The sequence below is a fragment of the Lactuca saligna genome, chromosome 1 (assembly GCF_052625555.1).
Source record: "Lactuca saligna cultivar CGN05327 chromosome 1, ASM5262555v1, whole genome shotgun sequence".
Lineage (NCBI taxonomy): Eukaryota > Viridiplantae > Streptophyta > Magnoliopsida > Asterales > Asteraceae > Lactuca > Lactuca saligna.
In genome coordinates, this window is record NC_136417.1 from 59740621 (window position 1) to 59766975 (window position 26355).

Sequence of the window (26355 nt, forward strand, 5' to 3'; positions counted from 1 at the left end):
GTACACACATATAAAGCGCGATTGGTTGCGAAGGGCTTTACTCAAACTCCCGGAGTTGACTATGATGAGACCTTCTCACCAGTTGCGAAGATTAAATCTATTAGAGTGATGCTAGCGATTGCCGCATTTCATGATTATGAGATTTGGCAAATGGATGTCAAGACCGCTTTCCTTAACGGAAAGTTGGCTGAGGATGTTTACATGGCTCAGCCAGAGGGGTTTGTGGATCCGAAGCATCCGAATAGAGTGTGTAAGCTTGAGAAGTCCATTTATGGACTTAAGCAAGCGTCTCGCAGATGGAATCTTTGCTTCGATGAGAAAGTCAAAGAGTTTGGATTTGTACGAAGCGAAGACGAATCTTGTGTATATGTCAAAGCCAGTGGGAGTATAATAAGCTTCCTCGTTCTATATGTCGATGACATATTACTCATAGGAAATGACATCCCGACTCTGCAGGAGGTTAAGTCCTGGCTCGGGAAGTGCTTCGCTATGAAGGACCTCGGAGAGGCTTCTTACATTTTGGGAATAAGGATAGTAAGAGAAAGAAGTAAGAGACTAATTGGACTTAGTCAGAATACTTACTTGGAGAAGGTACTAAAACGTTTTAGTATGGAAAACTCAAAGAAGGGAGAACTACCGATACAAGGAAATGCCAAGTTGAGTAAGACTCAAAGTCCGAGTACCGAAGCTGAGATAGCAGAAATGAGCCGAGTACCATACGCTTCCGCAGTTGGCTCAATCATGTACGCTATGACTTGTACTCGCCCTGATGTAGCCTTCGCTTTGAGCATGGTTAGCAGATATCAAGGGAACCCTGGCAAAGCACATTGGATTGCGGTGAAGAACATCCTTAAGTACCTTCGGAGGACGAAAGAATGGTTCTTAGTCCTTGGAGGGAGTGATGACTTGAAGGTGCGAGGGTATAGTGACGCCATCTTTCAAACCGACAGGGACAACTATCGTTCGCAGTCGGGCTGGGTCTTTACCCTAAATGGAGGAGCAGTGACATGGAAAAGTTCCAAGCAGGAAACCGTAGCTGATTCAACGTGCGAATCAGAGTACATCGCAGCGAGCGAAGCGTCGAAGGAGGCAATATGGCTGAAGAACTTCATTGGTGATCTTGGAGTTGTACCGGCCATAAAGGAGCCCATGGAGATTTTCTGTGATAACGAAGGTGCGGTTGCCTTGACCAAGGAACCGAGGGATCATGGTAGATCTCAACATATCGACAGAAAATATCACTTCATTAGACATCGTGTAGAAGAAGGACAACTCGTAGTGAAGAGGATATCATCAGAAGATAACCCAGCAGATCCGCTTACGAAGGGACTGAGTAGGGTTAAGCACTTGCAGCATGCTAGGAGTATTGGGCTGAAGGATGATATTAGCATAGATTAGATAGTATTAGAAACGTATGATAGATAAATGTAATTGACATTTGATGATTAAATAAAGAAGTTTTATTTATGAGTAAAGTTACTATCACATGTTAGTTGTTTAACTATTGTTTCACTTTGCATGTTTTGACTTCCAGAATAATTGAGTTTATTAGGAATAATCGAATTATTCAAATGATCCACAGTCGTTCATATGTTGGGAGTAGATATGAATGAAGATTGTCATGAATTGGTGTGTAGAATGTCTAAATGGTGTTAGACATAACAAGGGTTGCTGCAACGTTCATGAGTGCTTATGAACTGGTTTTGAGCATTGGAATAAACCCGCGCTTGCTGGAATCACCTTATGGAATACGATATAAAAGGTGATCGCAAGACGATAATATCATATGGTCTTAAAACCTAGATATATGGTTTATTATTTGTTAATTGATTGTGCATTGATAATGTGAAAACGCATCAGTAACTTGATGTTATAAAACGCATTGTTGTGTATAGTTGGTTAATGAATAAGTAAATGCATATAAGTCGAAGTTTATCTGTAAATTTTATCCTAAGAGGGTAGAAGAGATATCTTGGCCACTCGATGATTTGATTTGACTTATGTGTCGGGCCCGGTCAGAACTGAATTGATGTGTTCGATTAAGTTCTATGTCAAATAAATCGGAGATCGAGAAATCTAAATGCTAGACTAACCATTCCATAGGATTGTCAGCATGATATCTAACAGAGGACTGTACGATCCCTTATCTGAAGGACAAGATTGATTAGATCAGAGTTGACAGCGTCTTTGAGAGCTACGATTGCAAACTGTATTGTACTTGTATAGTTACTAGACTTATCCAAGTGGGAGACTGTTGGAATAGTGTCTAAGGCTATAACTATATTCGGTGGTGCATGGTCCTTTTGGGTTGCCTTCACCATAGCAACTTGAAGGATGATTGTGTTAAGAGAGAGTAAATATTATAAGGAATAATATTTAGCTATTTGATTAATATAAGTCATAAATTAATTGGTATTAATTTGGTGACTTAAAGAGATTAATTAAATAAGAGGGTATAAACTGTCAATTGTGTGATAGTTAGACTTTAGACTGTAAATCCATTAAGATACACCTTGGACGGATTCTAAGAGCTTTAGGATAGCTCAAAATCGTCCATATGGATATCTATGGAATGGATTTGGATAGCCTTAAGAGAAGATTATCCAATTAGGGTTTAGGGTGAAACCCTTAAGGAGTCTAAAGGTATAAATAGGCCCTTGGGATATGGAATTCGTGTACAACCTTTTAGAACCTAAAGCAAGGAACCTCTGGTCAAATTCCATTCTCTCTCCTCTCTCCTAAATCATCTTGCTTGCTATTGGTGTTTGTAAGCCATTAGAGGAGTGACAATTGTGACTCTAGAAGCTCCAAGACAACCAAGATCAACAAGGGATTCAAAGGTATGATTCTAGATCTGTTTTAATATTGTTGTTTAACCTAATTAGCCATTAGAAGTCTTGGATTCAAAAGCATGTTTATTAGAAAGCCTAGATCCAAGCAATAGGGTTTTGCATGCGCACATAGGAAAGTTCTTATGGATAAAACCCAACACCTTTCACCACCACCACCACCTACCACCACTCAACATCACTACACACCATCACCACCACCCGTGATTATGTGTATATAGTCACACGTGATTATGTGTATCTAATCACATATGATTTATATGGAAAGTATTCCTTTTTGTCCATATAAATCTTACGTGATTAGATAAATATATCACAGGTGATTAGATATATTTAATCAAATATGATTAGTTATATTTAATCACAAATATCATTATCACATTCTCAATTTAATAATTTTTTTTGTCAACTTTAATAATATGTGATTAGATACATGTAATCACATGTGATTATATGTATCCAATCACATATGATTTATATGAACATTATTCATTTGTTAGTTTCCGTTTCAATAATTTTTCTCATATATTTAATCACATGTGATTATAAGTATTTAATCACATTGATTAATGTGGACACATATTTGTTTTAATGTTCTTGATTCAATAGTTGTTCCCATGTATATAATTACATGTTATTATATATATATATATATATGTCATTACATATGATTTATTGAATCAAGAATGTGAAAACAAATCTTTTTCATATAAATCATATGTGATTAAATACACGAGACCAACTATTGAATTAAAAGCACAAAAATGAATATTGTCCACATAAATCATATGTGATTAAATACATATAATCACATGTGATTATTTGTACTTAATCACATATGATTTATGTAGACAATATTAATTACTTTTTTCTCGATTAAATAGTTGTACTCATATACTTAATCACATGTGATTATATGTATCAAATCACATATGATTTATATTGATAACATTCGTTTTCGCATTTTTTATTCAATATCTTTTCTCATGTATTTAGTCATATGTAGTTGTATGTATTTAATCACATATGATTAATGTAGAAAAAGAAAAACTATTTAATCGAAAACATGAAAATGAATATTTTGCATATAAATCATATGTTACTATATGTACAAGAACAACTATTGAACAAGAATGCCAAAACGAATAATTTTCACATAAATCATATCTGATTAGATACATATAATCTAATGTAATTAAATACACAAGAACAACAACTGAATCTAGAACGTGAAAATGAATATTTTCCATATAAATTCTATATGATTAGATACATATAATCACATGTGATTATATGAATTTAATCACATATGATATATATATATATATATATATATATATATATATATGGACAATATTTATCTTTGTGTTCTTGATTCAATAATTGCTCTTGTGTATATAATCATATGTGACTATATGTATTTAATCATATATGATTTATATAGACATCCTCCTTTTTTGTCCATATAAATCATATGTGATTAGATACACATAATCACATGTGATTATATGTATTTAATCACATATGATTAAAGTTGACAAAGAACAATTACTGAATCGAGAATGCAATAATGAATCTTATCCACATAAATCATATGTGATTGGATGCATATAATCACATGTGGTTATATGTAATTAATCATATAAGATTTATGTAGGCAATATTTACTTATGCAGTTTAGATTAAATAGTTGATTTTGTGTAATTAACCACATGTGATTATATGTATATAATCACATATGATTTAAGGTGGACAAGATTCATTTTTGCCTTCTCGATTGAATAGTTGTGCTCATGTACTTAATCACATGTGATTATACATATAATCACATGTGATAAAATACATGAGAACTTCTATTGAATCGACAAAACGAAAATGAATTGTGTTCACATAAATCATATGTGATTAGATTCATATAATCACATGTGATTAGATTCATATAATCACAAGTGGTTAGATGTATTTAATCACATATGATTAATCTGGATAAAGATTTGTTTTTCGTATTCTTGATTCAATATTTGTTATCGTGTATATAATCACATGTGATTATACGTATCTAATCACATATGATTTATATAGACAAGATTCGCTTTTTTTCAAATAAAATCAAATGTAGTTAGTAATATAGAATCACATCTGATTAACTGTATTTAATCAAATTAAAGTGGAAAAAACAATTACTGAATGGAGGACACGAAAATGAATCTTAGACGCATAAATTATATGTGATTAGATACGTATAATCACATGTGATTACATGTATCTAATCGTATATGATTTATGTAGACAATATTCATTTTCTTGTTCTTGATTCAATATTTGTTCTCGTGTATTTAATCACATGTGATTATACGTATCAAATCATATATGATTTATGTGAATAATATTCTAATTCGCGTTCTCAATTCAATAGTTGTTATCATGTATTTAATCATATTTCATTTTATATATTTAATCACATATGATTAATATGGACAAAGAACAACCATTGAATCGAAAACACAAAAATGAATCTTGTGCATATAATTCATATGTTATTAGTGATGGGTTTTGAGCATTCTAACACTTCCTAAGTGTACATGCAACCCTAATAACCTTGGATCTATGTTTGTCTAATTATCATGCAAAGTTGAATTCCAAGGTTATATTCCTATCTAGCATACATGGGGAACAATTTTAACTTAAAGTATAGATAGAATAACTTACCTTGTTGTTGTTTGCGTTCCTTGAAACCTTGTGAGCCTAGCACCCCAAGTGTGATGCCTCAAATGCTTCACACAACACCAAATGCTCTTGGAAGAACTTATGAGAGAACACACACTTCTCAAAAATCGGCCAAGCCCTCTTGTTTCTTAGTGTCCCCGATTTTGGTGGAGAATATGTTTCTTATATAGTGTTGACACATCTAGGATTAAACCCTAATGTGTCATGACTCTTCATTTCCATGACCCATGGGTTTGTAACTCCCATGGGGCATCCATGGAGCATCCTATGGGTGGAACCCAACTTGATAATCCATGGAGCCTCTTAGCCCACTATACAAGATATGGATGATTTACATAATCAACCCATATATTTAATTAGTTATCTTTTGATCACATAATTAATTCTAAATTAATTCTTGATCAAACTAATCAAATAATATTATTAATATATTAGAACTTATAATATATTAATAATCTCCAAGTGTTATTTCTCTCATTTAGTCTATCCAATTGCATGGTGCCATGCAACCCAAATGGACCATGTCGGGTCGGGTCAAGTACATACCAGAAATAGTTATGGACTTAGACACCTTATCCAACAGTCTCCCACTTGGATAAGTCTAATAACTATTACTGCAAGTAGGGTTGTGCAAAAAACCGCACAAACCGCCCACACCGCACCAAACCGCACCGCGTAATGCGGTTTAGAATTTCGCGGTGCGGTTTGCGGTTCATCATTTTATCAAACCGCACTATGCGGTGTGGTTTGCGGTTTGTATTTATAAAACTGCGGTTCAAACCGCACCGCACCGCATGTTATATATACTTTTTTTTTCTTTATTTTGTTATAACTTCAAATCACGATTTAGAAATGATGTATATAAATATATTTCTTACAATAACCAAATATCTATAACGTAACATTAAATCACTATTAGATCAAGATCTCATGGTTTACAAGAATATATAAATTATAACGGCAATATAAAGCAATAACAATGATACTTACAAAACTATAGTAACATGAGTCACAATTTATTAAAAAACGATTTAACTCGAAAATTGTATTTGTTTTTATAAAATAAAAGCAATCATTTTTTTTAACCCGGTCAGGTTTTTAGTTTTTTGATAGATTTAATGTTAAACAACACATCAAACCGCACAAACCGCAACTAAACCGCATAAACCGCCCGCATCAAACCGCACCGCATCATGCGGTTTTGAACATCTGTGGTGCGGTTTGCGGTTTCTAAAATATTCAAACCGCATATGCGGTGCGGTTTGCGGTTTTGACTCGAAACCGCACCAAACCGCACCACGCACACCCCTAACTGCAAGTATGACTTCAGGAACCGATCGGCAATCGTAGCTCTTTACAAGGTTTCTCGGAACTGAGAAGATGATGGTACGCCATTTAAGATAAGTGATCATATAATCCTCTGTTCTAGATATCAGTCGGACAAATACACGGAACAATGTCTTACTTATTGTCCAACAGTTTGTTTCCCGATTTCCGATTTGTTTGACAAAGAACTTCATTGAACACATCAATTTAGTTCTGACCGGGCCTGGCACATAGGTCAAAACAAAATCATCGAGGGGCCCAGATATCAGCTTCTAATCCAAGAAGGAACAGATAAACTTCGACTCATATGTTTGTTCTACCACTCATTACATTACACACAAGAGCGCGATTTATAACATCGAGTTACCAATGCGTTTTTCGTACAATCAATGCATAACCAACTTGTAAGTAACAAATCATATCTCTAGGTTTGAAGACTTATACGATATTACCGTCTCACGATCACTCGAGATAGAATTCCATGAAGTGATTCCAGTGAGCGTGGGTTGAGTCCAATGCTCAGAACTTATGAGCACTCATGATTGTTGTAGCCTTGTCCAAGACCTCTACAACCAAACATGACAGTCTTGATTCATACCTACTTCCAACATATGACCGACTGTGGAGGTTTGAATAATATGTTATACCAAACAAAAATTATTCTGGAAGTCAAAAATGCAAAAGAAATATAGTAAACGATCGACAAGAGATAGCAACACTTTACTCATAAATAAAACACTTTTATTCATCATCAGATGTCAATTACACTTTACAAATTTTGAGGTTATCTAACTACTAAATCTAATATCATCCTTCAGCCCTATGCTCCGAGCATGCTGGAGATGCTTAACCCGAGTCAGTCCCTTCGTGAGGGGATCTGCTGGATTCTCATCTGATGATACCCTCTTTGCCACGAGGAGTCCTTCTTCGATCCGATGTCTGATGAAATGGTATTTTCTGTCGATGTGTCTAGATCTCCCGTGATCCCTTGGTTCCTTGGCTAAGGCAACAGCACTTTCACTATCACAGAAAATTTCCATTGGCTCTTTAATAGCTGGTACAACTCCAAGGTCTCCAATGAAGTTCCTCAGCCATAACGCCTCCTTTGCCGCCTCGCTATCTGCAATATACTCTGATTCACAAGTAGAATCTGCCACTGTCTCTTGCTTGGAACTCTTCCAAGAAATTGCTCCTCCATTTAGGGTAAAGACCCAGCCCGACTGAGAGCGGAAGTTATCCCTATCAGTCTGGAAGCTAGCATCACTATACCCTACAACTCTCAAGTCATCACTCCCACCGAGGGTAAGGACCCAGTCCTTAGTCCTTCGTAGGTACTTGAGAATATTCTTTACCGCAGTCCAGTGTGCCTTGCCAGGGTTCCCTTGAAACCTGCTAACCATGCTCAGGGCAAAAGCTACATCAGGTCGAGTACACGTCATAGCATACATGATCGATCCTACAGCCGAAGCATAAGGTACTCGACTCATTTGTGCTATCTCAGCCTCAGTGCTAGGGCTTTGTGTCTTACTCAGTTGGGCGTTACTCTGGATGGGCAACTCTCCTTTCTTGGAGTCTTGCATGCTGAATCTCTTCAGCACCTTATCCAAGTAGGTACTTTGACTAAGTCCAATTAGTCTTTTACTCCGATCTCTCAAGATCCTTATCCCTAAAATATAGGCAGCTTCACCAAGATCCATCATAGCGAAACACTTTCCAAGCCAGGACTTTACTTCCTGCAGGGTTGGAATGTCGTTTCCTATGAGTAGTATGTCATCCACATACAATACCAAGAAGCTAACTATACTCCCACTAGCCTTGACATACACACAGGATTCATCTTCACTCCTAGAAAAGCCAAATTCCTTGACCTTTTCATCAAAGCAAAGATTCCATCTGCGAGGTGCTTGCTTTAATCCATAAATGGATTTCTCAAGCTTACACACTCTATTGGGGTACTCGTTGCTGACAAAACCCTCTGGCTGACTCATGTAAACATCTTCAGCCAACTTTCCGTTAAGGAAAGCGGTTTTGACATCCATTTACCAAATTTCATAGTCATGAAATGCGGCTATGGCTAACAGAACCCGAATAGACTTAATCTTGGCTACCGGAGAAAAGGTCTCATCATAATCCACTCCAGGAATTTGAGAGAAGCCCTTTGCAACTAGTCTAGCCTTATAAGTGTGTACTTTACCATCCATGTCGGTCTTCTTCTTGAAGACCCATTTGCACCCTACAGTCTTTCGACCTGGTACATTCTCAACCAAGTTCCAAACTTGATTGTCATACATGGATTGTATCTCGCTATCCATAGCCTCTTTCCATTTAGCAGACTCGGGGCCTGCCATGGCTTCCTCATAGCTGTTAGGGTCATCTTGACTTACTAGTGTTCCATCACTAATAAGCGTCTCACCTTCTGCAGTAATATGGAAACCATAGTAATGCTCAGGTGCACTCCTAACTCTCGTGGAACGCCTCAGAGGTACAGATTCGTCAATTGGCTCAACAGGAGTTTCCTCCTCAAGTTGAGGGCTAGAGTTTGAAGTTCCTTCACCACTTGACTCTTGAATTTCTTCAAGATCAATTTGCCTCCCACTGTCTCCTTGGCTTATAAACTCTCTTTCTCGAAAGACTCCTCTTCTTGCTACAAAGACCACATTGTCACTAGGTCTGTAGAAGAGGTAACCAAAGGATTGTTGTGGGTAGCCGATGAAAATACACCTCTCACTTCGAGGCTCGAGCTTATCATGAGTCTCGCGTCTCACGAAAGCCTCGCAACCCCAAATCTTGATGTGGTCTAGTTTAGGTACTTTACCAGTCCACATCTCGTGAGGAGTTTTGGCAACTTTCTTTGTAGGGACTAGATTAAGGATATGGGCGGCAGTCTCTAAGGCATACCCCCAGAATGAGATTGGTAGCGAAGCTCGACTCATCATGGAACGAACCATGTCCAACAAGGTTTGATTACGCCTCTCAGCCACACCATTCAACTGCGGTGTCCTGGGAGGTGTCAATTTTGAGACAATCCCACATTCCCTTAGATAGTCGAGGAACTCTGAACTAAGATACTCACCACCTCGATCGGATCGAAGCATCTTAATGTTCCTGCCCAATTGATTCTTGACTTCCTGTTTAAATTCCTTAAACTTCTCGAAAGTCTCTGACTTATGCTTGATTAAGTAGACATATCCATATCTACTGTAATCATCAGTAAAAGTCAAATAATAACGATTAGCATCCCTTGTGGCATGTTTGAATGGTCCACACACATCCGTGTGTATAAGGTCCAACAAACCTTCACCCCTTTCATACGAGCCTGTGAAGGGTGACTTTGTCATTTTTCCAAGTAAGCATGATTCGCAACTATCATCTGACTTTAGGTCAAACGACTCCAAGACTCCATCCTTTTGGAGTTGGCCTATGCGTTTCTTGCTTATATGTCCAAAACGACAATGCCATAATGATGCTTTATCCAAGTTATTATTATTAGTAGAATCAATACACAAAACATTATTTCCTAAGTTATCTACAATAGATACAGCTTCATACACACCATCACAAGGTAATGCTTTAAAATAAAGAACATTATTAAAGAAAGCATTAATCGAACCAACTTCATTATCAAATGAAAAGGTGAAACCTTGTTTGTACAATGCATGAAAGGAAATAATATTTCTTGCCATTTCTAGCGAATAACAACACTTATTCAAATCTAAATTTAACCCACTACTTAGCGATAAAGTATAAACTCCAATCTTGGTGATAGGTGTAACTTTCCTATTTCCCATGATTAAGTTTATTCTTCCTTGCTCCACATTCTCACTTCTTCCTAGTCCCTGCAAGTCACAACAAATGTGAATACCACAACCAGTATCAAGGACCCAAGATTTCGAATGGGGTGATTTAATAGAAATGATAGTGTAAATACCTGCATGGTTGGGTTTAAATTTCCCATCCTTCACATCTTGCTGGTATTTTGGGCAGTTTCGCTTCCAATGTGATTTTTCATGGAAATAGAAGCATTCAGCCTCTTTTGGGTCAGAAGAAGCAGTGACAAAACCTTTCTTGGTTCCACTTGAAGAATAGCCATCAAGGGTCCTAACCTTGGTACCCTTTGAAGAACTCTTTCTCTTCTTCCCTCGACTTTTCCCGATTGCCAAAACCGGAGTGGAGTTTGGAGTATGAGTGTTAACAACCGACTTCCCCTTAAGACCTGATTCTGCGGTCTTGAGAAGTCCCTGAAGTTTGTTGAGTGTGACCTCTTCCTTATTCATGTGATATGTCATGCGGAATTGATCATAGCACGATGGTAAGGAGCGCAAAATTATATCTATTGCAAGCTCCTCCAGGAAGTTCACATTAAGCTTAAGCAATCGATCCACATACCTTTGCATTTTCTGCATGTGGCTCGTGACGGAATCCCCATCCTTCATCATGGTTGTTATCATGGAGCAGATGATTTCGTACCTCTCTTGTCGTGAACTTTGATGGTATCTTTCCATCAAATCTTGGTGCATTTCATAAGGGTAGAAATTCTCATAGGACTTTTGGAGTTCTGCTGTCATTGTGGCCATCATGATGCATGCTACTTTCGTAGCATCCCTTTCATGTGCCTGAAAGTCAGCGATCTCCTGAGGAGTTGCAATGGTCTCATCAATCTCCTTAAGCTCCTTGTCAAGGACATATTCTTTGTCCTCGTAGCGGGTAATCATCCTGGTGTTTCTAATCCATTCATTGAAGTTGGATCCATCAAAGGTGACTTTCCCACACAAACTCATAAGAGTAAAGGAGCCATTAGGATTCGAGCCAGAAGCATTATTTGAAGACATCTGAAAGAGGAGAACAAGTTTAGTATAGATTTAAGAGAGTCCTTAATAAAACACCCAAATGTAATATTAAGGCTAGGATCCAATCACAATATAATATAACTTAGAAGAGGTATGCCGTAATCTAAGCTATACCATATTTGAAAGGTAGGTGAATGACGATTCACCAATTTCCACCACGAAAACCGAAATATTAGATATTAGGTTTTATTGGTTTTTAGAAATTCCTAGATTCTTTGAGATTCAATGAACTTTTCAAAGGCATGTTTCAATCTCGAGAGTGCCCTCCAAGTTTTGTGACTGGGATACCGAGGATCACAAAACGAGGTGTGAAGTAACCATGCAAATCACTTGGTACCCTTAAAGTTTATCACTCAATCGATGTGCCGGTAAACCACACACGCTCCACCGATACTATAATAAACCTTAAGTCACCCTTTACCTACCTTGTTAAGTCCAAGTTAGTGTGCCGGTTAACCACACACGCTCCACCAACGACTTAGACAAAGTGTAAAGTGTAATTTCATGGATTAGCACCTTATTCACATTTTCCTAAAGTAACTAAGATTGGGAATTTAATAAAACATTTAGTTACTTTATAATATTCATCATACTTTGAATGAGAGTTTATAAGTCCTTGTCTTACCCGTTCGGCTAACGACCCTCCACCAGTCAAGCAAGCGGTGGGTGAGAATAGACACCCATTAAGTCACCATTTTATAGGCAACAACCTTATACCCACCTTATAGACCGGCTTCATGAATGAGGCGTACTAGCGGTAAGACGACTTTATTCTTATACATATATATATATATATAATTATTCAATCATCATAATATAAGTATAAGGGTTGAATTTTAACTTTTAAAATTCTAGGGGTTGGAACTTAAAGTTTTAACTTAACTTTACTTGTTCTAAAACTTGAGGGCAAGTCTTGTAACTTTCAAAACTTTTCATTTCTTGTAACTTATGAGTTTAATAGAGTAATAAAATGAAGACTCTTCATTTTTCTAACTCTTGTGTTTGTTTTAATGGTTTTAATTCAAGTGTGACTCTTGGTTTTCCATAACTTGAGGACAAGTTATGGACTCCATTAAAACACATTATGATCAAGAATTAATCTACCACATAGGTTACAAATAATTCCTATGATCATCTAAAACATCATAAGAACAAGAACATGAATATGAACACATTCATAAATTACACTTAAAACTTTGTAATTTTGATAACTAGTTGTTGTAAATGAATTAGCAAAGACATTACACCACCAAAAACAAGTTTTCAATTACCAAAACAGTTTAGGGTAATGTTTCTAATTCATTTCCAGCAACTAAATCGAAATTCTGCAATCAGTCGACCCTACTCGCCGAGTGCATGAAATCGCTCGCCGAGTTGGTTGAAGATACACATGAACTCGACGAGTCCCCCATATAGACTCGACGAGTCCACTCGCAGACAGCAAGATTTTCGACTTTTTTTTCAACTTTTAAGCACAAATAAAAAACAAACAAGCCTAGGCTCTGATACCACTGATGGGTTTTGAGCATTCTAACACTTCCTAAGTGTACATGCAACCCTAATAACCTTGGATCTATGTTTGTCTAATTATCATGCAAAGTTGAATTCCAAGGTTATATTCCTATCTAGCATACATGGGGAACAATTTTAACTTAAAGTATAGATAGAATAACTTACCTTGTTGTTGTTTGTGTTCCTTGAAACCTTGTGAGCCTAGCACCCCAAGTGTGATGCCTCAAATGCTTCACACAACACCAAATACTCTTGGAAGAACTTATGAGAGAACACACACTTCTTAAAAATCGGCCAAGCCCTCTTGTTTCTTAGTGTCCCCGATTTTGGTGGAGAATATGTTTCTTATATAGTGTTGACACATCTAGGATTAAACCCTAATGTGTCATGACTCTTCATTTCCATGACCCATGGGTTTGTAACTCCCATGGGGCATCCATGGAGCATCCTATGGGTGGAACCCAACTTGATAATCCATGGAGCCTCTTAGCCCACTATACAAGATATGGATGATTTACATAATCAACCCATATATTTAATTAGTTATCTTTTGATCACATAATTAATTCTAAATTAATTCTTGATCAAACTAATCAAATAATATTATTAATATATTAGAACTTATAATATATTAATAATCTCCAAGTGTTATTTCTCTCATTTAGTCTATCCAATTGCATGGTGCCATGCAACCCAAATGGACCATGCCGGGTCGGGTCAAGTACATACCAGAAATAGTTATGGACTTAGACATCTTATCCAACAATTAGATCATATAATCACATGTGATTTAATACACGAGAACAATTAACGAATCGAGAACACAGAGGAAAATTAAACAAAGACATCAAAATATGTTTGGGGAAACTATGCAAGAATATAAAATTCAGTTTATAATCTCAACAAACAAACATTCAAGTTGTTGAATATGTTTGGGGAAATAAAGTCCAGTAAAAAAAAAGTCAAGAAAACAAAGGCAAAGTAAACACATACATCAAAATGATGCTATTTCAGCAAAATTCATCGACATGCACATACAGACTACAACAATGAATACACCACCTTATTCTTGATTTATTTGTGGAGGTTTTTTCATTGATGCATTTCATCGAACACTTGGTGTTCATAAAAAAATCTATAAGTTGTCACAATGTTTATGAGATAAAGAGTAATGAAGCAACAATAACAACAAGAATCACTTAATATTGACATTAATTTCCGCAATCTGAATAAATCAAACCAGTTCATTATAGTTTTATTCTTAATTTAAACAAAATCAAACCATTTCATCGAGTAATAAACATACCTGGTTCAATCGATCTTTGTACTCTGATCTAGATGAAACGTAGCAAACTCATGATGATTTAGGAATTACTGTGCACTCTGAGAGAAACCAAAAAACTAAGTTGTTGATTGGGAATTATGGCAGAAATAGTGAATGATAAGCTTCTTGTTGTTGGGATGAAATCGGAAACTGGGTGGTTCATCGGAGGTCCGGTGGTCCGACATGAAAATAAGATGACATAAACAGCATAGGGGGAGCTGGTGGGGTTTTAAGCGTATTACAAGATTTTAAGAAAATATAAAATTTACATGGAATTACCCTATTCTACCCTTCATTTAAAAAGAACATCAGTTTAGGGCTCAATTACTCACCCTCTTCTACCCTCCACTCTTTCAAAAAAAACTTTTCAACAATCAAAAGCCATAGAAGAACATCAAGCTTTTCTAATCATGGATGTACACTACAATTGGAATTTCATGCCTAATATTTTATAGTATTTTGCTCTAGACATAGCATCGCTAAGAGACGTTGATGTGAATGGTACGACTTTCTCTATTTTCATCACATATATATGTTGAGAAACTTCTAGACTTTTAGTGCAAATGTATATTTTTGTCTACCTAAAGTATGATTGAGTGATGGGCAACATGTTCTACAAAATGATTGTGATTATCATGAGTTTCTTGAGGTTATAAATGAAAATAACAAAAATGTGAATGTGTATATTGATCACGATCATGAACCTCTGTTTGACTGGATTGAGATGGAAGACCCGAACCCTAAGGAACCTGAGCATAAAGATGAATACGTTGACTCCATTATAGAAGGTGGTGAGAAGTGTGATCACGAAAAAGAGGTGGAAGTTATATCAAGCAAAAGATTTCGAAACAAATTAATTATATCCGGTAGAACATGATAATGAAGACTATGATAAACAACCACATGTATATGGTAGCACATGGGTATGACTTATATTTTGAGAAGAATGATAAAGATATGTTGCTTGTAAACTGTTGTAAAGGAAAAGCACTACAATGCCCTTTTAGATTGTGGGCTTCCTGGATGAAAGAGGAGGGCATTTCAAATAAAGTCCCTTAAAAAGTATAGTTGCTCTAGGGAATTCAAACTTGGGTCCATTGTAACCTACAAGTGGATAGGGAAACAACTTGTGAATCAATTTTGGATAGTCCTAAAATGAGTTTGAGGTTGATGAAATCCCTAGTATCCAATACATTCAACATTAATGCCAATTTTGGGCAGTGTATGAATGCAAAAAGATTTGTATTGTGTGAAATTTAGGGTAATTTCAAGGATCATTATTGCAAAGTTGTTGGATTATATATATGAAATTAAAAGGGCCAATCCATGATCTCATGTTCTAGTGTATGTAGAGACATAATTCAACTTTGGTGTTTAAAAGGTTTTATGTTAGTTTTAAAGGTGTTATGGATGAATGGTTATATGGTTATAGAAATGTGGTTGGGGTAGATAGCTGCTTTCTGAAAGGCATATGTAAAGGGGAACTCCTATTAGCAATGGGGAGGGATGCCTACAATTACATATACGATATAGCATGGGAAGTAGTAAATGTTGAGAGTAAGAGTACATGGAAGTGGTTTTTGGATAAACTCATAGAAGGCATAAATGGAAAGGGAAATAGTGTCACACCCCAAAACCGGAATGGTGGAAACGTTCGGGGGTGGAGAACGTCATGTACAGTATCACAACACAGAATAATAGTAAACAAGCAAACAACATCATCCATTGCATTAATAATGTATTTTAATACAAGTGTTCTGTATAGCTTATAAGACACCAAAAATATGAATCAAAATAAAAGATGAGTCTTGAATGTGCTCCATCTTCTCAAAAGCTGGCATAGGTACCTATCTACTGATGACCTGAGAATACAAGTTATTTTGAAAGAGTTTATTAGCTTTAAAGCTGGTGAGTTCATAAGCATTTTAGTGTCATTGTTTGTATGAAAATGGTTGTAAGTGTTTGAATGTATAAGTTTGTAAAAGTTTGTAGATATTTGTAAATGTTTGTATCTCCTAGAAAATCCTATATTTTCTACTAAAAGTAGCCTTCTACCAAGGACCAACTGTTTTGTATGTTCGTTTCTTGTAAAAGTGTGTAATTTTCCCAAGTACGAATATCATTAACAAAATATAGTTTATACATTACCGTTTATGTGAGAAGATCACAAAGTGAATGCAATGGGAAAATAATATAGTATTGTAGTTTTGTATTATAGTAACTATTGTTGTACTAACTACCTTAAACCATTTATTTATTAAGGTATAATGTGATTTGATTGTACCATACTATCGACTAAAAACATGATGATGAAAGACGTCGGAAGAAATGATATTTAGCCCCCGTAGACCTGCAAGTCCCATTATAGCTAGCAGCAAGGTGTAGGATAGTCAATCCAGTATAGATCTATACTCAAATTCACACTCTCCCTCTAGGAGACTCTGGATACAAATCGAGCCATGGTAGTGATGACATGCCCCGAAACAGTGGTTCACATTTATGTTATAGTATACTTGCATATGTATTGTATGTACTAGAGTATTGTATGTTCTCTCTGTCTAGTATGTAGTATGTTCTCTTGTATAGTGTAGTGTATGTCATGTTTCTCGAATAGTATTCTCTATCTAATTCTCATCATAGTATGTTTTTATAGTTTCTCATAATAGTAAGTTCTCTTAGTTTCTCATCATAGTATATTTGTATAGTTTCTCATAATAGTAAGTATTGACTCATGAATGAACTGAATCTTTGTATGCTTCATTGTACTAAAAGTAATGAGTAGTATCTTCCTAAACTATACCTATTATAGTTTACTAGTAGAATTGTTTGTATGACTGAATGTATTGAATGGAGATAAAATCTTTTATGCCTCGTACATATATACATAATATATAACTAAGGATCAGACGACACTCGGACAAACAACAGGGTACTATAAGTCCACAACCAAACAAGGAATAGGAAATAAAGTGAGTTATCATTCCTAAGCTCTTCAAACCTTACTTATATAACTATATATGCATTAGGCATGGTTTTGACAATATAACAGTTTGAAAGCTGTAAAAGAAGGTTTGGCATAAAATAAAAAATTTGATAATGAGTTTAGTATGTAAAAGAGTTTGATAACCATTTCAAAGTATTTGAAATCCATAAGTTTGATAACAGTGTGAAAGTAATAGAAAATCTCTCTGTTTGTTCTAGTTATTAATCATGTGTTTTAAAAGGTTGATTTAGGGGTATGAACTCACCTGTAAAGAGTAACTCGGATGAAAGATCGATATAGGATTGTTGGGTGTCAACTGGAGACTTGAGCACAACCGAATCCTATTAACCAATATATATATATATATATATATATATATATATATATATATATATACACACACACACAATTAGTGCTTATAACAACTAATTATTGAATTTTAACCACATTAGGGACTAGTAAACAATTATATTGAAGTGTTACAACCATATATGATTGTATATAAGGGGTGTATGGCTTTACAAGGGAATGTATGGTCAAAATACACCATATATGTGTGTGTGCGGCTAGGGTGTGCGGCCACAGAGGGTGTACGACCGCACACTACCTAAGAAATGTGCCAAAACATATTTTAAGGCTTTAGGACTCATCTAGGAAGGTTTCTTACTTCATGCTTTAGCCTTATATGGAGTTCATTGCCATTTTTGGACCTAAAAAGGGTGTGTGCAGCCACCATGAAGGTGTGCGGCCGCACACCCTTTATGAAGATGATAAAACCATGTTTTTCAAGTATATCATCAAGTGTTCTTAGCATACAACAAGTTATGATAAGTGTATACCCATTATAGAGGCTTCAAAGGTTAGTTAAAGTCCAAAAAAGTAGTGTGTGTGTGTGTGTGTGTTCTTGGTGTTCTTAGTGTTTTTGAAGATTTAACACCAAAAATGTGTTTTCATGGATCAAAGCAAAGGGGAAGGCTAGTTAAGGTCATGTATTAGCTAATCAAAGGATGAATCACTTACTTGATTGAAGATTGAAGTGAAAAGTTGGATGATACTTTAGAGGATTTCGAGTTCCAGCCTTCAAGAAGTGGAAAAGTGTTCAAAAATAACCAAGTGTTGAATATATAGGTGGGAGTGTGTGGCTGGGATGGGTGTGCAGCCGCACACTCCATATGTTGGAGTGTTTTGCCCGAGTTTTCTTGATATGCATCGGGTTATCCCATTTCTAGGCTCCTAACTTGATTATACTAGGTTTAGAACACTAAAATAGACCTTAAACAGTGTTAAAAGATAGCAAAACGAGTCTAACTTTGATTGAACTGATCTATTATACATGATATAAATTTCGAGTTGTCACAAAAAGTAATGGGATTACATTGATCTCAGATAGATACAAGTTACATGTTATATTTCAAATCATTGCTTTAGTTTTACATACACTAACATTCAAAATCAATGTAGGGTTTAATAGAAGCTATGAAGGAAAGATGTCCATAAGTGGAACACAGGTTGTATGCTAGGTACATCCTTGCTAACTTCCATAAAAAAACTTAAAGGTAGGTACTATATAAAACATATTTGTAGGGAAATAAGGGAAACTACAGTTCATAAATTTGCAGTTGTAATGGAAGAGATCAAGAGCTTTGATGTGTGGGAATATTAATATCTCATTCAAAGGGACCCTAACTGTTGGTCAAAGGCATTTTTCAAGGTAAGAATAAACTGTGATGCAATGTAAAATGGTGTTTCAGAAAGCTTCAATGTTGTTATTGAAGAAGATATAAAGAGGTCACTAATCATAATGTTACATGACATTAGGGTATTTATGACATAAAGGTTGTATTTGTAAAAGGATAAAGGATTAGGTTGGGATTTGGAAATCAGTCCATCTATAAGATTGTAGCTTAAGGACATGAAGATGTGGCAAAGATTAGTGACCATATATTTATGTTAATTAGTGTTGGTCAAGGTATGGTGTGTTACTAATTTTGTTTAATTACATATTCTAGAATCTACACGCTAGTGGATACAAAAAATTTGAAGTTATTCAAGGTAATGAAAGGTATGTTGTTGACTTAGACAAGAGAGAGAGAGAGAGAGAGAGAGAGACAATGTGTGTGTGTGTGTGTGCGGATAAAAAAGTTGGAAATTGTCAGGCATTCCATGTGTACATGTCATTAGTGTCATTTCTTCTTTGAACCTTGATCCAAAGGTATATGTTGAAATTTTATTTAATAAAATTGCCTATTCTAGGAGCTATGAGCATACCATTTATCCATTTAATGATAGTTCACTATGGCCCCACATTCCTAATCTTCACATGTTCTACCTCCTAGAAGGAGAAGGTTACCTGGTAGCTTATGTATGAAAAAGAAAAAGAGACCAAGCAGAAAATGAGTTCGGTAGGAATATAATCCATACTAAAGAAGGGTCCTTCAAAAGTAGATCCAAGTAAACTAATAGGTGTCTGAAGAAGGTGTACCATTTCCATGAAGTTTGTAACAACAAAGATAAGTGTCTAAAGAAGGGTCCTTCAAAAGTAGATCCAAGTAAACTAATCAGATCAAGAAAGAATAATACTTCAAATAAGGATCCTTCAAAAGCATATCCAACTACTCCAATGCCTATCAATTAAGTGCGTATGAATCAAGTGGCTATGAATCAAGTACATGTGAATGAAGTGCATGTCAACCAGGTGCAAGTGAATCATGGTGTTAAAATTCCTAATAATCTTGGTGTTAGAGTTCCTAAGAATCTTGGTGTTAGAGCGAGGAAGGCTTCATAAAGAATTAACAAGCTACACATTAAGAAGGAGGTTGTGTCAAAGGATGGAAAGGGAGTGAGTAATGACATGGAAATTAAATTAGATTGATTAGGGTTACCTATTATATTTTAGGTTGGTATTATGTAATTGTACACTTTGTTTGGTGACTATCTTTTGAGAATTGGGCCAACTTTTGATGTAAATTACTATATTAACCTTACTAGTAAACTAACAACTTTTGATGTCGTTTTAGTAGTAGAATAAATTATGGTATCCTATGTCCTTTGTGTTTTTTCTTTTTCAACCTTTATTACAACCAATGAATTTGTTTATTACCAATGTATTTTTAGTGGACATCATATGTAAAATGTATTTCCATTGGGAATCATTTCATATTTTACTTGTGCTGGTTTTTGAGTTGGTTTTCGTTTGGTTTTTGGAATGGAATTGCATCCATATTAATATTGCATTCTATTTACCAAGTTGACAGGAAATTCAGAATAAGTTATCTTACCCTTGCATTCAGTACCAACCACCCATATGTGATTTAATACCAACCAAATTCAATACAAATTACATTCAATACAAATACCAAACACCATTCAACTATTTTTTGATACTCCAAGGGGAGGGTATGGGTATCAATACTGAAAGAGATAATTATGGGGATGATGGGTTTAAGCATGAAAAGTGGTGATGGAAGAGAAGATTTATTTCAAGGATATGCATCCCCCAATACCAGTCCATAACAACACATGTGACCGTATATTTGGCAAATAACACTTGTTATAGATGGGGATTTGTCACACCCCCGGCCAAGGGGGTAAAACATGTCAGGTTGTGGGACTAAATTCATGGATCATATGTAAATTGAATATATAACACAGGTACAACTATAAACAAAATAGAATTCGTGTTCCATCTTGATATCTGAATACAAGTTTTTACAGATAATAATAGTACATGAATAGCCTTAAAAGATAGGCAGATAATACAACAACTAGGAAACTATGTCACTTGTAATCCAATCCGTATTTAATGTCTGTTTAGTGATTTTTTGCGAATACATGTAGTTTTGAGGGTCAACACAAGGTTGGTGAGAGTTACAAGTTTTATGCTAATAGTAGTTATACTTTTAAAAAGTCTAAAAAGTATTTTCTTTGTAGGTATAACAAAACTTAAAATTGTGTTTGTAATTAATCTTTGAAAACCAAAATGTACCTTTGTATAAGTAAATCCATACTTAAAACTATGTTTGTAAAGAATCCTTAAATATATACTTGAAAACCAATTGTACTGTTACATAAGTAAATCCATACTAAAAATAGTTTTGAAAGCAACCAAGCCCATGGTTTGTAGTGTGTGTGTGTGTGTGTGAGAGAGAGAGAGAGAGAGAGAAATTCTGGTTAATGTTTATAGTGAGTCTATAATCGAGTTTTGTGGCTGATTGTACCCCCTACAATGCTTCATTGGACGTTGTAGTAACCATTGTAAACCCTTATCACCCTCTTTGATTGATCGTTTGAGGTTGTAGCTAGCAACTGCAGGTGGGGATGTCAACCCCGTATAGATCTATACATATGTATCTCGCTCCGAAGATTAACGATTGTAGAAGTGTGGGTATGCTAAGTTTTTAGACTTGGGTAATAAATATAGTATCATTAAAAAACCTTTTACCAAAATATGTGAATAGCTCTCAGCCCTAACTTAATTGTAATTAAGTCACTAGGCATAATGAATTTCATTATATAAAGTTTATAAAAGCCGAGTATGTGTAGTTGAATTGTATTTGAGAAATCGATTAAGAACATTAACAATCAATGTAATGAACGCAGAAAGTAAATAAGACTTTAAATTTATATTACTCTCAATAAGCTCGATTACAAAACTAATAATGATGTTGGAAAAACTCGTATCTTTAAATCTAAGCTTAGTCCCTATTTATAGGGAAACAGAGAGTACAAAAAATACTACGTCTAAGACAAATAAGCTTCGTAAGAAAGTGACTTACCAAATATGTTACATACGAAAGAGACTAAACACTATTCGACTATTTACTAGATTTCGACCCTTACAATCTTCCCCTTTGTAAACGAGTCGAACTACTCAGTTTGTAAGAATTTGAGCAGCGAAGTGCATTGTCCTTCGTATCTCCGAGTACCAGGTTAGAACCTTCCTTAACTCCTTCTTGTCACCTTCATTATTTTTTGTGCAATTGTTCACAGGAACTATAAAGTTTGTATATTGTGACGTTGTATACCTTTCAATCTCAGCAACTTGAAAAAGAAACCTCTTAGCCTTCCTCTTTGTATCCTTCCCAACAAAAACTAAGCCAAATGGTTTCAGACATATCTCTCCATCAGCATACTTCTTTAACTCAGCTTGTGACTTCGAAGGTTCGATAGCTACTTCCACCTTCCTTCCAAGACCCGAAGCCAGCTCTTCGTCAGTTAATGCCAAACAGTCATAGTAATTATCAATGAATATTTTGACATGTGCTAGACCAATTCGAAAAAGATTTGGGTCTGTTTCCTTGAGCTGAGTTTCTACCATATCTTTTAAAAGAAATGCAACTTGAATAAGATCATTCAAGTTCATTAAAGGGAAGTCTGCAACGTTGAAGTCGACTGATTTGTTGTTTGCACAAACAACAAAATACCTGATATTTTGTATCATGTTTTCGAACATAACATCCTTCTTAATAGCAGTAACTTTCTTGATCTTGATCACGGACCACACTTCATCTTGATCTTTTCCAAGTACAGCATGAAAACGAATTTTCATGTGTGTATAATCATTTGGGTTCCTGAACTTCTCACTGACTTTGTATTGTGTAGTGATAAACATCATTTCATTGATCGAAAAGTCCAACTGACTAAAATCTGTGTTAGCAATCGAATATCCCTTTCTCGGTTTCTTCTCGAAAGCATACATATGATTGAATGCAACTCTCGATTCGATTGACTCATATGAATATAGCTTCCTGGGATCACCTTTGTCCATACCAGGTGGATCATTTTCCCTTAGCCTCAAAATACTTTGGATATGTCTCTGAAGTTTGATTTCAGCCTCAAGTTCTGGTTTCTTTTCTTCTTTTGACTTTTCGATTAAAACACATTTCCCTCTATCTTTCAAATCAGGATTTGGTTTTGTAGAGCTTGAACCAACCCCCTCTGCAGTCAAACCAATCACAATCCCTTTTGGTTTCATAATCGGTTTTGTGGTTATGACAGTTGTTGAGATTGGGCCAGACTTCATTGGGATTGAAACAGGGATTTGTGTAGAAATCACCTTTCCAACAACTTTCGAATATTTAGTTGTCTTCTTCTCACCTTCTCTCTTTTTATTCACATTCATCCCTTTGCTCACTTTCTTTTCTCCCCCTTGCACCCCTGTGACAACAGGTGGGGCATTCTGTGGTAACATTTGAGCAAACTTCGATATGGGAGCAACAGCCTTCTAAAAGACTTGATCAAGCACATTCATCTTCTGAGTAAGAAACTCATGAGTTAAAAAGGACTGTTGAGCAGGCTTTGATACAACATTTTTCAATTCAGAAAGTAACTCTATCAACTTCGCAAACTGATCCTTGTTGTTAGTGGCTTTAGATTCGAACTACAGCAAAATGTCTTGAAAAGTTTTGATAAAATTTGTAACTATCCCAGCAATGATATCGACCTTCTCTTGAATTGAATTGTACTGAGAATGCATATTATTAATCCTGATAAACTTCCTTCTTCAACTCTTCCAGTTTTAAGTTGACATCTTCTCGAACCTTTTTAACATCTTTTACAAAAAGAACATGACGTTCCTTCGCAACAGACTTCAATTCTTTCAAAGCTCCTTCAAAGTTCCCTCCTTGAGTCCTTATTCGATTTTAATTATTATGATCAGATTCATATATCTTTTCAATAAGTCTTCGTTTAGCAGCTTTTATCATAACATCTACTTCAATACCCGAAACCGAGTGCTTTGCTCTAGAATCAGCTTGGGATTGAAGAATAGAGTTTAACTTCATGTTCAAGATTTTAAACTATTTTCCTAACATCAACATATGATCAGGAATCTCCTCCTCTTCCGAATCAAAATGCAATTCATCAAAAGTTCCTCCGAAACCTCTGCCTTCTATTTCATCATCGGAATGAGGTTTGGGTGTTTCTATGGATTGAGATGGAAAAAGAGTAGTGATAGGCTGTTGAAGGATACTTTCAAACAATGGAGATGAAGTTGAAGTAGATATGGGTGGAATGATTAGAGGTAATGAACCAAACGAAGTAGAACTGGTGGGTGGTAATGAAGAAGAAACAATAATAGGTTGTGAAATATCAACACTCATTGTAACATTTTCTCCTGTATCAGATACATTAGCAGTGATGTTAGAAATAGGAACTTCCTCATGAATTAACTTGGTTACCACTATTTCGAGTAGAATAATTGATGAAGGTGAAATGATATAAGCATCCGAAACTGAAGAAGTTATGGGAGTAAAAGTTACCATAGGTGAAGTTGAAACCAAAGGAGTATCAGGAACCACTTCGTTCTCTGAGGAATCGTCTCTTATTACACTTTTTCGCTTGATCCTTTTCGCTGTGATATTCTTCGCAAAATCTTGAGCACGTCTCTTTTTAGACAACAGAGAAATAGGAGAAGGAATTTCACGGATTACAACTCCTTTGCGATTAACTTGAGTCTTACGAACTGTCTGAGGTTCATCAGATGAAGTTCGTTTAGAGGATATTTTGCGAATCTGTTTAAGAACTCCTGATTTTGAAGGAACCACTTCCTTTGAAGGTAGATCATCAGTCTCTTCTACTTTCTTCTGATCATCACCCTTAACTTTCTTGGGTGAAGATTTCAACTTTGGATCTTGTACTTCATCACCATCAGACTTCTTCTTCTTCGATGGCTTTGAAGATCCTGCTTCCACTTCAAGTAACACCCAAGTTTCCACATCTAGGTTTACATTCTTCAGATACCACACAAGAATCTTTTGAGTAGGATTCACCTTCTTAAGCATTGCATCAGGAATGCGTGCAACACTTGTAAATATATTCTCATCATCTACGACTATCTTTGGAAACTGATACGTTGTGAATTTAGCAGTATCCTCACCCTCAGGGACTTGAATTCCCTGTTTCTCATATACTTTTTCCAAGATCAAACTCCAGTATATGGCACAAGAAATTCCCTTAGCCACACTTGTTCTTACTAAACTTTTCGTGAACTCCTCCCACAACTGAGTAGCATAGTCCACACTCAATTCGTAATATAACCCCATTACCATTGCATAGACCTCTAGTCTTCCCTTGTCAAGACCCACACTTCTGCCTGTTAAACATCGGAGAAAAATTCCAAACAAGAAATTCCAGATACATGGAAGCCTAGACTTTTTGAAATCGCTTATCTTTTAAAGTGGTGGTTGGTGACCCATCTCGTTGAACATATGTATGATTTGAGGGTTTGCAGGTTTGAAGTATGGTGGTGAATTGGGAATCTCCAAAAACTAAGAAAACATCTTCTTGGTGAGACGAATACATTTCTCATTCACCAAGTTAAAGGTAATGATATTTGTGGCTTTGTTGTATGTTGCAGTAGATGCAGCCATAGACAACCAAGATATTAGAATTGCAAAGGAGTTGAACATCGCAGTAGCCAAAACAGATATCTTTAAGACAACGATTAGCATTTTGAGTTCTTCTGGATACAATGAGACATTGGATACAACCTGATAGTTTGTGCTTTGAATCTTCATCATCGGTTGAGAAGCAACCACTTTAGCGTTTGAAGTTAAAGCAACAGCCATTGTTGAGTGGTTTGAAAGCTTTGAGAGAATTTGGGATTTTTCAATTTTCAGGAATCTTGAACGCGTAATGAGAAATTGAAAATAAACGGCCTTTTATATGTAACTTCCATATAAGATGAAGCGTTTTGCATTATGATCATGTCAAGTCTCGCCTTGAATTACGTGCCTTTAGCCGTTTTCATAACCATGTCAGATAAAGTTCCCTGAAACTAGGACCAAG